At 40.3% G+C, this 12,568-nt stretch overlaps 3 long non-coding RNA genes across 3 annotated transcripts; all 3 read left to right on the forward strand.

Moving 5' to 3' along the window:
* Positions 1 to 3,154: 3,154 nt before the first annotated feature.
* On the forward strand, positions 3,155 to 5,171 carry LOC124274081. The gene is made up of 3 exons (XR_006897849.1): positions 3,155 to 3,237; positions 3,308 to 3,378; positions 4,501 to 5,171. It is a non-coding gene; the product is annotated as an uncharacterized LOC124274081 (long non-coding RNA).
* LOC124274080 lies at positions 3,606 to 4,298 on the forward strand. The gene is made up of 3 exons (XR_006897848.1): positions 3,606 to 3,728; positions 3,804 to 4,079; positions 4,155 to 4,298. It is a non-coding gene; the product is annotated as an uncharacterized LOC124274080 (long non-coding RNA).
* Positions 5,172 to 7,692: 2,521 nt separating the features above from the next.
* LOC124274082 lies at positions 7,693 to 8,778 on the forward strand. The gene is made up of 3 exons (XR_006897850.1): positions 7,693 to 7,788; positions 7,960 to 8,023; positions 8,655 to 8,778. It is a non-coding gene; the product is annotated as an uncharacterized LOC124274082 (long non-coding RNA).
* Positions 8,779 to 12,568: the final 3,790 nt, after the last annotated feature.

Raw genomic sequence — 12,568 nt, forward strand, 5'->3', positions numbered from 1 at the left:
AAGTGACTGTGACGTGACTGTGTAGCTTGACGGTGAAGTGTAATGTTCCTGTATGTAGTACTGACGTGGAGTACAGTAGTGAGTGGCACGTAGTGATAAAGACATGGGTACAGTAGTGGTGTTCCTGTAGTGACAACGACGATGGGTGAAGTGGTGGTGTTCCTGTAGTGACGGCGACGATGGAGTAAAGTCGCCAGTGGTGTTTTCTGGCATTGACAACCAACGTTTGTACAGCAGTGGTGTTCTTAATTGACAACGAGGCGTGTACAATTACTAAATTTCACCGCCAATTCGACAACGACGATTATTCTGCCGTACCTGGTATTACTATTAATGATAACGACGATAATACGGCGTCACTGCGGTATTCCTGTAATTGACAGCGACGTGCGCACAATTGGGGTTTCTCCTACAGCGACGGCTGATATTACATACGGTGAGTGGTTTTCTTTACTGGTAGAACAGCGATTGATTTTACGGTGAGTGGTGTTACTGTGGTGGGCGGCGACATGATGTGTAGTGGTGAAATGTTCCTGTACCGCCAGCCGTGCGAATAACGGCGTGTAGCCGAGTACTGGGTGCTGCTGCTGTAATTACGGCGGCGGGCGTGTAACGAAATGATGGAGGTGTTCCATAATTGACAACGACGTCGTAACGCAGTATTGGTTGTTTCCTGGCAGGCGACCGGCGACCGTTAACCAATACCAATTACTGAAGGTGTTACTGTAGTGAAAGCGGCGACGTATTCAATATGCTGGTGATTACAGCATGATGCTGATAACTTGGCGTGTTGCATTAGGGGTTTCCCCTCTGGCGACAGCGGCGTATATGTGCAGAAGTGGTGGTTTCCTTTAATTGGTAGGAACGACGGTAAGCGCAATGATGGTGTTATAATGAGGCGACAGCAGGCATGTACGTATATAGTGGTGGTGAATTTCCTGTGACCAGCCGGCGAGAACGTATTATTATAGTACTTCGGTGTTACTATGGTGGCAACGGCATTGTACATACAATGGCGATGGTGTTCCATATGGTGACGGCGACGTGTATGCGAGTGTTGTTGTTCATATGAAAGTGACGGCGGCATGAATTGGGTAATGATCCGGTGTTTCATAATAGTGACGGCAAACGCATGTACAGCCAGTGGTGTTCCTGCAGCGTGGCAACGGCGATGGTAATGCAATGCTGAGATTGTTCTTAATAGTGACAACGACGATATGTACCGGTACTGAATTGTTGCTTTCTTGGCAACGACGTGCATTGTGCAATACTAGTGTTATTGTACTTATGTAGTGACGTGCGGTATTTGATGGGGGTTTTCCTGCAGCGACAAGCGACGTACATGCGGCGATGATTCGGTTTTCGGCCTTTGAGTAGCAGGAACGACGGTAGGGTACGTCGGTGGTGTTACTGTAGTGACAACGACATTCGTATGTAATTATTCCGGTGTTCCTGTAATTGCGATACGTAACGATGAGCGACAATGTATGGTACTGGTGTTACTATGATAGCGACGACGTGCGTATTGGCGCAGTAATCCGGTGTTATGGTGGCAACTGACATTGTTAATGCCGGTGGTAGATGTTCCTGTGGTGAGCAGCGACGCGTGATTTGATCAATTATTGGTTTAAGCATATTGACAGCGTTGTGCCGCTAATGCTGGTATTTACTTCCGTAAGTGGCAACGTCGGTGGTGCAGAAGTAGTGTTGATTGTTTTCTGGCGGTAACAACGTTTGCTTTGGCGGTGGTGGTGTTCCTGTAAGGCGACTTCTTTGACGATGTGTAATACAGTACTGGTGTTCCTATGAAAATTGACAACGACGTGGCTGATAACGGTATTTACTGTTAATGTAACGGCGACGGTATTTATTTTTAATGCTGTTGTTCCGCCAGCGGTGACAACGACATTAATGCACGATGGGGGTTTTCCTACAGGGACAACGGCGGTATAATACAGTGAAGTGCGGTTTTCACTTTGAAATTAACGGAACGGCTTGCGTTGGTTGCGGTGATTGTACCGTAGTGAGCAACGGGCGTATTGTATAGTGGTGGTGTTCCTGTAATGATGACGCGGCGTCCGTATAGTACTGCGTTGTTGCTGTAGTGGCAACGACGATATTATTACGCGGTAAATTGGTGTTCCTGCATGGTGACGGCGACGTCCAGTATTACGGTGGTGGTGTTCACGCAACAGTGACAACGACGGTGGAGTGATGTAATTGGTGTTTTCTGTAGAGCGACCGGCGTTTGTACACTGGCGAAAGTGGTTGTTCCTGCGGTGACGGCGACTGATATTAGCCGCAGTGCTGAAGATTCCTGTAGTGACAACGACGTGTGTACCAGTACTGAGATTGTTACTGTAGTGGCAACGACATTATTAATACCGAGTAGCGGTGTTTTCTGTAGTGACAAAACGTTTGTACTGTTATTGAATTACCGCTATTGACGGCGATACGGTAAGATTGCAGTAGTGGTGTTCCTGTATGAAGTGACAACTGACATTTGGATCATAGTAATTAATGGTGTTCCTGTAGTGACAACGGCGATGGGTACAGTAAGTGGTGTTCCTGTGAGTGACAACGACGTGGATATAGACCGAGTGGTGTTCCTGTAGTGATAACGACGTGGGTACAGTAGTAAAGTGGTGTTCCTGTAGTGACAACGACGTGGATACAGTAGTGGTGTTCCTGTATTGGTGACGCTTGACGTGGGCGCAGTAGCCCGTTGTTCCTGTAGTGACAACGACGTGTGTGATACAGTACTGGTGTTACTGTGAAAGTGACAACGACATTATTGTACGGTAGTGTGGTGTTACTGTAGTGACAACGACGACGATGTACAGTACTGGTGTTTCCTGTAAAGTGACAACGACGTGGGTACAGTAGTGGTGTTACTGTAGTGACAACGACGTGTATACAGTGGTGGTGTTCCTACATGGTAGCCACCAGTGTCTAAAACATATGAAACCTGGTAGTTTCCTGGCCTGATTCTTAGATCACTTGAGATTTGACATACAAAGGAAGAGATAGGTGGGGAGCGGATTGTAGTTTGTGTTTTATGTCACTTTGTACATAATGTATCTGAGATATTCTGTGAAGGTAGAGCAGATTGTATTTTTTGTGTTTATGTCGCATTTTGTACATAATGTACAAGGAATATTTAGTGAAGATAGAGCAGCTTCGAGTTTATGTTTTTATGTCACATGTGTACATAATGTACCTGAATATTCTATGAAGGTAGAGCGGGTTATCAGTTTATGTTTTATGCCACATTTTGTACATAATGTACCTGAATATTCAAATGAAGGTGGAGCAGATTGTAGTTTGTGTGTTTTATGTCACATTTTGTACATAATGCACCTGAATATTCAGGGGAAGGTATAGATTGTAGTTTACGTTTTATGTCACATTTGTACATAATGTACCTGAATATTCAGTGAAGGTAAGAGCAGATTCCATAGTTTGCGTTTTATGTCACATTTGGTACATAATGTACCTGAATATTCAGTGAAGGTAGAGCAGATTATGGATTTATGTTTTATGTCATGCATTTGTACATAATGTACGTGAATCATTTCAGTGAACGTAGCATGGTAGATTGTAGTTTATGTTTTATGTCACATTTGTACATAATGTACCTGAATATTCAGTGAAGGTAGAAGTAGGTTATAGTTTATGTTTTATGTCACATTTGTACATAATGTACCTGAATATTCAGTGAAGGTAGAGTTGATTGTAGTTTGTGTGTTTATGCCACATTTGTACATTTATGTATTACCCTGAATATTCATGTGAAGGTAGAGTTAGTTTGTAGTTTATGTTTTTATGTCACATTTTGTACATAATGTACCTGAATATTTAGTAAAGGTAGAGCAGATTGTAGTTGGTGTGTGTTTCTGTGTCACATTTGTATATATAATGTTCCTCAACATTCAGTGTGAAGGTAAGAGCAGATTGTAGTTTGTGTTTTTATGCCACATTTGTACATAATGTACCTGAATATTCAGTAAAAGGTAGAGCGGATTGTAGTTTATGTTTTTATGTCACATTTGTACATAATGCCTGAATATTCAGTGAAGGTAGAGTTGATTATAGTTTGTGAAAGTGTGTTTATGTCACATTTGTATATAATGTACACTGAACATTCAGTGAAGGTAGAGCAGATTGTAGTTTGTGTTTTATGTCACATTTGTACATAAGGTACCTGAATATTCAGTGAAAGGTAGAGTAAGATTTTAGTTTATGTTTTTATGTCACATTTGTACATAATGTACCTGAATATTCAGTGAAGGTAAAGAGCAGATTTGTACTTATGTGTTTATGTGCCACATTTGTACATAATGTACCCTGGATATTCAGTGATGGTAGAGTAGGATTGTAGTTTGTGCTTTTTATGTCACATTTGTACTGAATTGCCTGCATATTCAGTGAGAGAATTGAGCAGAGAATGTAGTTTAAGCTTACGCCCCGAGAGTGTACTTAATGCACCTGAATATTCAGAAATGGAAACTTGGACCTCAACTGGAATTGTTATGCGAAGCGGCTGACATAGTGTTAGGCAACTGGTTAAAAGTAATGCATTGTTCTCATTTTGACCTCCTAGTCAGTGTTGTTATGAGAGTCGGTACTGAATTGTAAAACAGTGTCATGAATTGTATTACAGATTAAGAGGGTTAAGAGTAGAAAATGGGGTTTATGAGCTTGTTACTATATTTGTTGCTTTCTCAGTCTTACTGGCACGAATAAACTTACAACTTCTAATAAAAGGCTGAACTTTATCCTGCAGAAAGTGCTTACTCACCGTATTGTCATTGTATAGAGTGGTCTTGCACTCACTGCAATGTCATTGTTTATCGTAGTATGTCACTCACTGTAATGCCATTGTATAAAGTAGCATGTCACCTACTGTAATGTCATTGTATAGAGAAGCATGTAAATCACTGTAATGTCATTGTATAAAGCAGAATGTCACTCGCTCTTAGTAATGTCAATTGTAGCAGAGTAGTATGTCACTTCACTGTAATGTCGTTGTATAAGGCAGAATGTACTCACTCCACTGTAATGTCGTTGTATAAAGGAGGATGTCACTCACTGTAATGTCGTGATTTCTCAGCAGTAATGTGTATTGACGACCTTGTTACCTGCAGAATAAAATTGCAAAACATTGTAAACCGTCTGTTTGTTATTGTTGGTTTCACGTCAAAATTCATTTCATTCACAGCGCAATTAGGTCTCGAACACAACCAGCGTTGTTACAAGTCTTTGTCCCTGCATTTGATGGGTACAATGTGTAAAGCCCATTTCTGGTGTGCTCCGCCGTGATAAAGGCTGGAGTATTGCTAAAAACATGATCACGATCACACTCTCTATTTGAACAGATCAAACCTTCTGGTGCTTTGACAAAATCATGTGATATAACGCGGGCAATATTCTCCTGTTGTTTGTTTTAAGGAAAGGTGGTTTTGTTTCGTAAAAACGTTCACAAATCCACACTACCCAGAGTTTAGTTCACTTACTTGGGTACAAATATATATACTCTCCCAAACAAGAAACGCATATGGAGATTTCAACTGTATTTTCATCTCTTTATCTTTATCGAAATTGCACACTGGGATTGCAGACTTATCCGTCTTTGGCACCAACTCGTGGAAAGTCAGTTTGAGTGTCACATGGAACGACGTGGTTTGCGCTGGAAGTCAATACCTTGTGTGACCACTGTAATGGAGCCTGGCATTGTCCTGTTGAAACAACAACTCCCTCCTGGCGATCAATGATTGAAAGGAGGTGTGGGCGTAGAGATTTCGTCACAGTACCGTTGAGCTGTCAGGTTTCCCTGGATCATCACCAAATCACTTCTCCTACGACAGGTGATCGCTCCCCACATCATAACACTTCGGCCGAATCTGTCCACCTTGGGAACGCAAGCGTCGGCGAAACGTTCACATCGACGTCTGTACACCCGCATTTCTTCCATCGCGTCGTTCCAATAAAATCGTGATTCATCACTGAACCAGATTCTACGCCAATTTGGTAGGTTCAAGGCCTGAACGTTGGTGCACCATTGAACTCGATAATGTCGACGATGTTGTTGTCGATGCACAGGGCCAAAATAAGGTGTTCTGGCACGTAAACCAGCCTCTCTCAACCTGTTCCTGACGGTCTGTGCAGAAAGCCTCCTCAATCCGGGTAGTTGTCAGGCGGTACTGGTCTCCGTAGCTGTTCGATGTACGCAGGTGATGTACGTAGCCGGATGTAGCGATCCAATGCCGCGAAGTGGTCGTTCGAGGTCGCCCAATACGAACGGGTGGCATCTGCTACCGCATTCTACCGGCGATATCTCTCCCAGAGCCGTGAAATGTTGCTTTGGTAAACATTCATGCGTCAGGCAACTGCACGTTGAGACTGGCCAGCTTAAAGCAAACCAATTTGCGATATGACGGTTGGCTTCCACTTAGACGGTGGCATTTTGCCTTCGTCAACAATATTCCAAATACAGTGAATAATCGACAGACTGCGATCAACCTTTTATACCCATCATTGAGACTATCTGGATCCCCAACTTTCACGTGCATTGCATGTGAATTGTATGTTCTGTGACACTACACGCCGAAATTGAAAATCATGCTGTTAAATACGGGTATTTTACGGATGGTGCGTTTTGTGATGTTTCAAAACATAAACACCACAGGACTCATAAACAAAGAGCAAAACCTTTGTAAAATGAATCACGTTTTAATTCATTTGCTACATGAAATTGCTATTTTCATGATGCATTCCTTTTGGGAGAGTATATATTGCAAAAATATTGTAAAACCATAATCCTCCTTCATTCACTTTGTTAGTTGTAGCTCTTTAAAAAGTAATTTTTAACAAGTTGATATAGCGAGGATATCAATTCTGGCTTCTCGTTCTCCCGTACGACCACAAACGTTCTACATTACTGGACGGATTAAAAGGAAACAACCGCCACTGGATGTCTCGTTTAAATAAGGTGAAACGCATTTGCATTTTGTCAGTCAAGAGATGAAATATGTCCTGTACGTTGCTGGTCTATAACTGAACTGTAGGCATTTATTTCTGTTCTGGGATGTGAAGTGATAGTTTCCTGTTGGTTTTCTACTGTGTGTGCACTCGTGTGCTCACTGTGTATGTGCACTGTGTGTGAAGCCAGGGTTGAAGCTGAGTATAGATGTAATTATGTGGCGGATTGTGTGCTCACATTCACGTAAACATTGTCGTGAGATTTTCCACGTTGTGAAACTAAAACTAAATTGAAAAGATTACAACATAGTGATAGGAATAAAAGTGGTACGGGGTTTGAGGAGTGAGTGAGTGAGTGAGTGAGTGAGTGAGTGAGTGGGTTTTGGGTGCGTGCGTACGTGCGTGCGTATGCGTGCGTGTGTATGCGTGATGGAGTGAGTGAGTGAGTGAGTGAGGTGAGTGAGCGAGCGTCAAATTATAGGACAAATTCAATCATCTGCAATATGTTTCATGAATATTTTGCATTACAATGTTTACAGATATATTTTCTGAAAGTATTTTTTATATAGCGAAGTAACATGTGCATATGTATTAATTTGTGAAACAGTTTTGCATGGTAGCATTTCCTTTATGTACACATTTGACTGATTTCCATTTTCCGTAAATATAAATATCCACACTCACCAGTTTGTGTAAAACACGTGGATTACAAAACCTCCTCCGTTACACGTGTGAGACAGCTGTTCTTCATATCAAACATACAGAGAAACATCCGTACGGACACAATGTAGGTAATCGCCCGAAATGGTAGAGGCAGCAATACTGTGTTTATATATATTAAATTTCACCTATCTTCATGCAGGTATCTTTGGTATCGATCTGAGATGTTTCATTTCCAGTTTCCGTGGGAGTAGACAACTCACTACAAATTAATTACTTGTTTAGTGTTATCTTACCATGTTATCATATATATTTCAGATAACAGAACGAATGTCTGTCTCGGGGATGCTGTGCGTTGCATATTTTGTCATTCCAATAACAGGTAAACAACAATTGTTGTGTACATATGGTGTATATACACAGAGATATAACAGGTAAACAATTGTTGTGTACATATGGTGTATATACACAGAGATATAACAGGTAAACAATTGTTGTGTACATGTGGTGTATATACACAGAGACACTCATACTTACGTATATGTGTACACCCATACATAACGATGAGAATAATGAGCATATTTATAAGGTGCCTTTTCTGGGTTAGATATCCTGTTCAAAGAGCACAATCTGAACACTGTTGCCCCGGATAACCCAAGCTGCCTGACAGGCGCTAGAAGGTTAATAGTCGCACGATCTTTTTCACCGGATACCCATTTTCTGCTTGGTGAACAGAGGCAATTTTGAACAAGTTCACTTGCCATATGTGATTCGTTGTGGGGCAGGACTAAAGTCCTAGAAACTCTCAGGAACCATCAAGACACCCATCCAGGGACTCTCCGCCCCCAACGTTGCTTAACTTCAACTGAGCATACTGACATGCACTCATACACGCACACATACAGACACACAGACAGGGCATACAACACGCATACTCAAACATCACATACATACAAACAAAAATATTTTTCCGAATGTATTGATTTGTGTAATGCAGCTTTAACAACTTTCAGCTGCCCCTTGCACGGATCAACAACACTGTTCAGAGTGTCACGACAAGACCGGACATTTGCGTCACTGATTGTGAAGCTGAAAGGTATTATGATTAGAAGTGCAGCTCAGAGCTGCAGCAATGGATGTCAGTAATTTTGGCGACATTATAAGTTTTTACGTCATTCTTTACCTCGATGTCATCACGGAGGAGGTGTTAATGTTGATCAATATTCAATTTAACTTTTATTTTTTAACAAATTGTAAACTATATATGAACTATAATGACAACTACCCAGCAACTCAAGGAAGGAAGTTTTCCGGTTTGATGTATACACATTTGAATATCAAACAGTTTCACGTTAAAGAATTCTGATAGAAAGTTGTTAAAGTGTGAGATTGCACACTGATTTTACATCTACTTGACACTCTTCTTGAAAAGACGAACTCCTCCCTTGATTGTGAAAAGTTTATCGTTGATCTTCAGTAGAGGGATTTGCATCAGCAACATTTACATCATGATTTCAGCTATCCATTCTCCTGGAATGTACCTAGTCGCAAAGACTGCATTCCTAAAACGTCATACACTTTCAATAAGACAAACACAATGTTGTCTTTGTAAACCTAATGCCGGCCATTGTTGTTTTCAGGTGAAAGTCTCTTCATTGGACTGCTAGCGTTGTCAGTGTTCGTAGTATTTTGCATCTTCGTAACACTGTATGTGTCTTTCATCAAGTTTGTTAATGCAAAACGGTAAGTATGTTATTGATAATTTTGTTAAAATACACAGGCTCCAATTGTTCGCATGGTGTCGAAATATGTTTTCTTCAAGCCAACATAACATCCAATAATGTAGAATAACATGCATCTTTCATGTTAATACAAAATACGGGGAAACCTATCCTTGCAACACTCGAAAAAACATATTTATGGTAATCAATGCAATAGAACATACCTCATGTTCTCTCAGCATTTCTGGTGTCCCCCGCCGTGATATTGCTGGAATATTGCTAAAAGCGGCGTAAAGCTAAAGTCAGTCAGTCAGTCTCTCAGCTTTTCCCCGTTTGTTTAGTGGAAGTATACTCATGTAAACCCGTTCTCTACATGAGTTCATCTAAATGCGCAGAATTGAAATAAACGACATAATTTGTGTTCAGGTATCTGTACGTGGTATCGACATTCCCTGGATAGAGAAAAAAAATGACAAATTCGTTGATACTGGGTTTAATATGAAATTATTTAAGATATTTTTGTTGCAGCGACGACAATGAAACAGAGGATGTTCTGCAAAGTGTACCGTACACAGAGAACGAGAGATGTATCTAGTCCATCCCCACACACGGATGGTGAAGGATACACTGACATGTGTTTTACAACAATGGGAAGAGCTGGTGATTTTGTAGCAGCAACTAGATCCTGTAATAGTTCTTGTAAGGTCACGAAGTAACTAAAATAGGTCGTGTAGCAATAACCAGATCCTGTAATAGTTCTTGTAAGGTGACGAAGTAACTAAAATAGGTCGTGTATCAACAACCAGATCCTGTAATAGTTCTTGTAAGGTGACGAAGTAACTAAAATAGGTCGTGTCACTTTGTCTTCCACTGTGTGACTTTCCCAGATTGTGTTACACGGGCCCTGGACAAGACTTTGTGATGTCTGTGTACCGTGACAGTCTCCGTCGTACGTGACCTAGGCAGTTCGACAAGTAAAGCTACAAGTGCGTGTGACTGAATAGTTCAGGTATAAAAATACTTTCATGTAAATTTCAATAACAATGTCCAAATGAAACTGCTGGTAAATGAGCTTGAAAATGTTTCCGTCAAATGTAGAAATCTGTCTGTCTGATCGAAAGTATGACTCACTTCGTTTCATCTGTGTGACTAAGCTATGGTAGATAGGTGTAGTAGGTTTTGAACAAAATCGTCAGCTACGAGTTACCAGTCGTATATTTTTTTTCCTGTTGATGAATTAGACAATAACTGATGAGTAACGGGGAATGTAATAAACTCTCGCCAAGGCTCGAGAATTACGCAATCAATATAACGAGGAAAAGATAATTTGCCATTGCCCTTCACGAGTTGGTTATTGCTTTAAGTATCCATATCAGGTTTTGCTCTAAAAGTCGGTAAAATAAACAGCAGTTTCTCTGTAAGGAATCCCGCGATGTGGGGAATCCCCATATCCCTACGCGTGATGCGTCTTTATTTCCAAGAATTTTATCGTATTACCGCTATATTAACGGTCATTTTACGAGAGACTAAATTGTCCCTAAGATGTATTTTTCCTCAACTAACTTATCTGTATAGTTTGTTAAATAGTAATACACATGTGTGTTGAATTTTGTATCAATAATTAAACAAAAACGTATTTTTATCAATTTTGTGTGTGAGTAATTCATTTCGAGGCAAGAAGCTGTTGTACGTGTGTCAGTTGCTTGGAATGGCGAACTCATCCGGACAGAAACATAGGGCTGGACAACGGATGCAAAACCTGGGGACTTGCATCTTACCGTGTTCAGTCCACACAAACTATATATTCAACGTGTTCAGTGGCTGAACAATATCTACAACTCTTCCCTATATGCTGCCATCAACCTTCACTTTGTCATTCACTTCTATCGGAGATAGTGATGACGCCATGTTTGTTTACATCGACAACACAACAGCAAGCTATTGGATTACCTTTTAGCATTGTATGTTTTCTTTTCTGCAACTGTTATTTCGAAATATTTACATGAAATAGTGATGCATTTATAAATAAACAAAACTGAATGTTTATTGAGTAATTATGTTCTTATTCTCGTGTACAAGAGAGAACGAGTGTAAAACAATGAATGTACTGAAAAGATGAATGAAATAGTTCCGGCATATTATTTAATCCAATTAAATCGTTTATTTCTGAAACAGCCAATCAACGTTCACCAAAAGGTGTAACCTTCCGGGAAACTTACAGCAAAAATACTACCCTGTATCCTTCTTCCCATATGGGCAATAATACGACATATTTCCATTTATTCTTGTGTAAGGAGAACACCGCCTGTCAAAACCCACAACTGTTATAAAACATATATATACATTTGTTGAGAGGTGATCTGTAGAACTTCCAGCATAAACAAATCCACCAAGGTCTGTTTTACAAACAGCGGAATGAATGTTATATATTGAATGCAGTTGGTCTCAGGTCAAGTACATGCCTTGAATCAGGGAAGTACGCAAACAACTTTCTGAAAGCACACATAACGGGTTGCAGAAGCTAAATAGGTTGTCCGCCTCTAATCTGGATGAAACGCATTAGCATATCTAAAGGTCAATTGCAGCAAGGGTAAAGCATCTTCAACATACAGGCCATACGACTCACTCAGGACTCAGGATGTTATTCTCATAAATCATACAAGATGATATCGAGAACATACATATATTTTGATAAATACAAAGTTCCATTTTGGCTTATATGCATATGAATATAACATAAATATATAACTAAAACAGGGATAATACAATTTTCGTTAAACGTGACAGTTTCTGTACCAAAGGATGAAAGTCAGATTTCATAAGGGAAACAAATTTATCAATATGGGGGTTATTACAAAAATAGCTAGGGAGTATACTTTTTCTTACATCATCTAGAGCTCTGCATGATAATATAATATGAAATTCTTCACATATAACAGGCAGGTTACAAATTGTACATATTCTATTTTCTGTGTCTATATTATACCATCTGCCGGTTTCAATCGGTAATCTGTGATTGCATGTTCGCAGTTTTGTTAACCACATACGTTGTTTCAATGGGAGACTGATTAAATAAGGTTCTAAGTTGGGAGTATGCTGAGACAAGGATGAGTTTTGAAGGTCAGCATTCCACGATTGCTTAAACTGATCTATAAGTGTGTATATGACATAGTTTTTCAGCAATGGATGAGGAAGGAAACCTTTGG

Source organism: Haliotis rubra, unplaced genomic scaffold, assembly GCF_003918875.1.
Source record: "Haliotis rubra isolate DU_JTF1 unplaced genomic scaffold, ASM391887v1 Scf1874, whole genome shotgun sequence".
Taxonomy (NCBI): Eukaryota; Metazoa; Mollusca; class Gastropoda; order Lepetellida; family Haliotidae; genus Haliotis; species Haliotis rubra.